General features: G+C 45.7%; 1 non-coding gene across 1 annotated transcript; it reads right to left on the bottom strand.

Annotated features, from left to right (window-relative positions):
• Nucleotides 1–3,138: 3,138 nt before the first annotated feature.
• On the bottom strand, nt 3,139–3,209 carry Trnag-gcc (transfer RNA glycine (anticodon GCC)). The gene has a single exon. It is a non-coding gene; the product is annotated as a tRNA-Gly (tRNA).
• Between the last annotated feature and the right edge of the window lie 2,363 nt (nt 3,210–5,572).

Below are 5,572 nucleotides of genomic sequence, written 5' to 3'. Positions count from 1 at the left end.
GAAGAGATGCACATGTCTGGTATTGCGTGGTTTTGCTACCTTCTCGAAGGTCGAGAGGCGGTCGGTGTTTGGAAGGAGCTACTGGAGGAGCACAAAAACCATAAGAGTGGGCGGAACCCCTCAGCTCTCGCAGATTACGTCGTGGAGAGTACATCACATCGCCAGGCGTCAAACGGCCATATGGGGTACAACCCATTGGGCATTTCAGTGGACAACATTGAATATTAGAGGGACACTAAACAGCACGCTGAATATTCTTCAATTATCGCAACTCCACAACGGAACGTAGCCCACAATGTCAATATTAGTAATTCGTTTACTTAAAGCGTGTGAATTTACCAGACAGACAGAGCTATTCAAAAGGCATAATAGGCGTTACTCTTTCCTTCCTCCTAGACACTTTACGTCATGGAGTTCCGACGAATAGCGACACCGCGAGCCAACCATTGAGACTGTTTCAGACCTCTCAATCTCGTCCTCGCAATGTGAAATGCGAGGTTATAGCGAATTCTGACAGATGCCGTTCGGGAGTTGAAGGCGAGTGTCAGCAAATACGCGTTTGATTACTTGTTGATTAATCAGGTTGCAGCTTTTGCTCAAATTTCCTTATTGAACCACAGCGACTCTTTATTACTCCCACACCATACTAAGCGGGTGAAGCTTCTTCAGTGTCCGCTACCCGTACCGTCATGCACAGTAACAGCACCAAACCTGCCAACGTGGGGGCAAACAGAATTCGGGAAGGTTTAGAAGGGGGCGGGGGGGGGGGGCGTATTAGGATTGTAAAGACATATTCTTGATATTTTTTGGAAAAGAAGGATGTTGTGGACGGGCTTTTATGTACGCATACAACAGCAGCAGTTATTGCTGCAAAAGCCCAGTAGCAGCCGACTTTGCCCTCTTCAAACACACCTCTGAGTAAGTCCGGCTGTGACACGGTTAACTCCTCTGACACTTTGTCACAAGAACATGCCGAATATTCTCGTCAAACATAGAGACATCACACTATGTTCTTGTTGTTTTTCTTCTTTTTCTTCTCCTTTCACAATGCTGAACTGACACTTACACTCATCACTGCTGTGCGGTATGGATGCAGTACTAAGCATTACCTCGGCAATGCGGGTGAAATCGAAAGAAAGCGGCGGCAAAGGCGATGACAATCGGTTGCCGATAGGAAGTTTGCGCGTATTTTATCAATAGATACAAGGTGAGACTGCGTTTTTTCGGGAGGTTTGTTTCTCGATCGTTCAACCGCACAAAATTTTGAAGTCTCCCGGATAAACCGAGAGACTTGGCAGGTATGCAGTCATCAAATGTTCGAATGCTCTGTAAGTTCATTATATGCAAGCACTGCGCTTTCGCATACATTTTTGGGAATATGCTTCAAATATAAGTGTCGCTCATGGTTGACCGAGACTTTATTTCTTTCATACAATGGAAAATTCCAGAAGCAGCAAACTGTGTCAGTTTTTTAAAGTATTCACGGTGCGAATCTATAGACACACGTGCCATCGCTGTGGAAACTCTTTTATGGTTTTGGCGTAGAAAGAACTAGGCTACTGTCGTAGCCACCGTAGGAGATCTTCCTGGAGAGCTTCATCTGTGAGGAACGTTTTTCCTCAAAGGTGCTCCTTGAAGGGCCCAAACAAATGGTAATCGCTCGCGGTTAAATCTTGGCTGTAAAGGGTCATTATCCAAAACCTCCCAGCGCATTTCGTCAAATTAGTCACTTGCGGACTGGCATAGTCAGGAAGAAGAATGACCATTCGCGGCAACATACCTGTCTTTCCTTGGCAATTGCGTTTCGCTAGGCACCTTTATCAACATGGAGAAACACTGGGCACTGGTCGTGACCCCTTGTTAGAAGAAGTCCGCCTAGGTGACATCCCGCATGTCCCAGAAGACAGTTCCCATGACTTCCCAGAAGACGGCTGCTTCTCCTTCTCTTTGGTATGAAACGATGCATACAAATTTCGTCACGTGTGATACCCCTCACACTGATGTCACCCCTCGAACTGAAACAGGTTCAAATGTTGCTCAGGGAATGACCCGCACGCTCCGTTCTGGTCACATGCGAGGCGTCGGGTAACCCATCTTGCACAGACTGTGCGGAACAGAAATGGTCGTGAACAGTTGTCGCCACACACTCCGCAGTCCGCACTAACATTACGCTGAGCTGCAATGTTCCAAACTGTGTCTCGCCGCCGGTTGTGGAGAATGGCTTGCTCGACACATGCGATGTTCACTGCCATGACTGCAGCCAGACGAACGTGTCCATGTGGTTCATTCTTCACCATATCTCCTCCATCATCAAACTGTCTGCACCACTCATACACTCTTCCACATGATGTCATTTGTTCCGCATACTGTGCCTGCAATCTTTGGAAAATCTGCGTTGGTTCGACATTCTCCTTCAGAAGGGACCTGATTATGCATCGCTGTTCTACTGCTATACAGACACACTGCTCGCCGTTGTGATACCTGCCACTGATCTGAGAAGCATGGTACTTCGTTTTCCGAAAGTGTTATTCAATTACATTTACTCAGTTATTTTATTTCTTGAGCAGAAGCTCGGCGAACCTTGAACGACCCTTGTAGTTGAGATCAATGTTCAGGTGCATTGATACGGGATACATGAAGGCCTATGCAATGGAGGTGGTGAAACTGCTTGCCGTAGCATGCAAATAAATGCAAGGTTACGACTATCGCGGGGGAATCATGCGTTCTGACCCGACCTTACAAGGAACTGTGCCGACGTTTGTCTGAAAGCCGTCTGGGAAAAACCCAGGGAAAACACGCACACAGCACAACCGGCGCCCGAATGCAAACCCGCGTCACCTCCAACGTGAAAATGCCTATTACATCATGTGTACACATATTACTTATATGCTGTGGAGCGTTGATAACTGCTACTATTACCTAATACATTATCGTATGCTACAACAGCTGCCAAAATATCCGCTCTGTCAAGCCCCGGATTGATGAGGTTGAAAACAGTGATTTTGGCGCTACAAAGCGTAAACGTATTTAGGACGTCCTACTACGGAAAGTGACCAACGTGCAGAGTACGAGTATCGGAGCTCGAAGGTAGGCATCAACGAAAAACGAGGTCTATGCGAAGCGTGAAGCTCCAAAAAATGCGTCGGCCGGGAATCGAACCCGGGCCACCCGCGTGGCAGGCGAGTATTCTACCACTGAACCACCGACGCCTGAGGGCCGTTTATTCCAACTGGTTTTATAAAACTTGATATCAAACGCAACAGCTGGCTACATCGAGGGCACTGTTCTTATTTATAGCTCACTCCCGTCATGTTACCGGTCCAGAGGTGGATGACCAGTCGTAGCGTGGAAAGAATTCATGAATGAATACACCGTATGCCAGAGGTTCTTCTCAGGGGGAGGCCGCAGGACACTAGCGCCACAGGACAGAAAAGGCTTGTCACTGGGATGAGAGCGCCAGGATTTCATATATAACATTATATGCGGGCATTTTTCATAAAGCCGCCGCGAAAATCTGTAGATCGTCTTGTACGATCACAACTTTGAGCTTATGGCGACACGTTGTACACCGTTCCAAGGCGGAATTATTAAGAGAGAAAGAAAGCGCTCCTTTTCTTAAAGTAACTCAACGCCCGCTATGTGCAGAATACATTTGATGACATACTGCTCGAGTTTTCTGGGCCTTCCGACGATGGGCCACCTTGCTGTCATCTTAGAGGAAGCCGGCAACAATTTTCTAGTTCATCATGAAGGCACTCAGCCTAGGATGTATTAGGAGTCATATGGGTGAGTTATAAAAAAATGTAACTAAGTTGCAGTGGGTGTACCCTGTTACCCACTCTTAATAATAAAACTTTTGAAATCCACGCTAAGAAATCCACCCTTCAAATTCCAATCCTTTCAAATTCAAACTGTCAAAATAAATCACAATGGGTCTATGCAGTCCAGTGTTAAGCATGGTTTTACGTGAGAAAATCAGTGTTTAAGAAGGTCACACTCCAGAATAACGAGTCTTTATGCAATTCTGTGTGGTATTCAGCATGTATCTCTCAATTATTCATTAATTTAATTAAGTTAGAGGCGTAAATAACTACGCGTATGAATACTACGAAAACAACGCTTCAGAGGTTCGGCCGTTCGGCTACTATTGGGGACGAGGCTATTAGAGAAAATGGAGTAACGACGGAGCTGTATGGTGTTGCGTGATGTGCTGCATGAAAAGGATAATCACTGCAAGCTCTAATAAAGCATATGTTTCTTCTGCCGATTTCGTCATGTATTTTTCAGACGTGTAACGACTTGGTGTGCTAACACGCGCGTGTAACTTATGAAGGAATTCATTGGTGAAGTGACATTGATGCAGTCGTAGCTGTTTTCGACAGGCAATCTGGTAGCGAAAAATGTCCACGATAGGCAACATATAAAACGTACCGCAAAACTGCTGTGTCGACCATTTGTCACGACGGTAATCACGTACATCATGGTAAACATCATGGAAACGTCTCTTGCTTTCCTCGGCCTCGGCCTACGAAGAACCGCTAATGTTATGTTTGATAAGCGCCGCGAAAAGTGGTTTAGCAAGGTAAAACTGTGCCGGGAACGCCGTCACTTGAGGGATGTGTTCAATTAAATCACAGCGAAAGATAGCAAAGGAATGTTACTGGTCATGTAGAAAGCAGATCTCGTTCACCAACATATCAATGGATTGTTTAAATAGTATTCCTGTCAATGGACAACTGACGTTTTCGTCCCGTCTATACTGAGAAATGTTGGCCCAGAGCTTGGTTTCTGGGTGCCACAAAACACTTCTCGCCAATGTGGTGCACTGTGACTCAATGGGGCATTTACAGCTCAGTGTCATTACCACATGAGGCAAGTTGGCTCTCTCAGGTGCTGTCACTGCAGTGCTGTAGAAGATCCAGAGTATATTCTTTGTCATTGCCCACACTACTGAGCTTTCCAAACTGCCATTTTGAGATCTCAATAATCTGAACTCCTGCCCCTCTCTCTAAAATTTCTTGGCCTATAGCTAAATCGAGCCCACGAATGCCTGGTCTCGAAGCTCTTTTGGCAATTTTGGACTCCATGGGACATTATTTCCTTCCTCACACCACAAGCAGCAGGTAGAGTATCGCCCCAGGCAATGAAACTCTCTGTCCATCTCAAAATAAAGTTGATGAACAGCATCTGCAACTTCTGTGAGGTGGTTTACACCACTCTTATAACTACATGATACAGACAAAATACAGAAACCGACACTTCCTCAGGTAGGACCTAAGGAAGCGTGGACCTCCATGCGAAACCTTGTACAAATTAAACTTAAACAAAAATCTTCAGTGTCAGTTTCTGTATTTTGTTTATGCAATCTACAGGACTTGACTCCCCTCTTCGTATATCAACCACATGGTATGTGTAACCTAGGAATGCTGGTATGTGGGTGGAGTGACTAGTTTGCCACAGTACCACAAATAGGAACACAAATGGCTGATTAATCTGCTACAGAATCTGGGCCAAGACGATGAGCACTTGGAATCATCACAGTTTTCAATACCATGCACAGGAAGATAGAGTA

The sequence above is a fragment of the Ornithodoros turicata genome, unplaced genomic scaffold, assembly GCF_037126465.1.
Source record: "Ornithodoros turicata isolate Travis unplaced genomic scaffold, ASM3712646v1 Chromosome12, whole genome shotgun sequence".
NCBI classification, from domain to species: Eukaryota; Metazoa; Arthropoda; class Arachnida; order Ixodida; family Argasidae; genus Ornithodoros; species Ornithodoros turicata.
The sequence above is the reverse complement of the archived record's forward strand: the minus strand, read 5'-3'. Positions and strand labels throughout refer to the sequence as shown.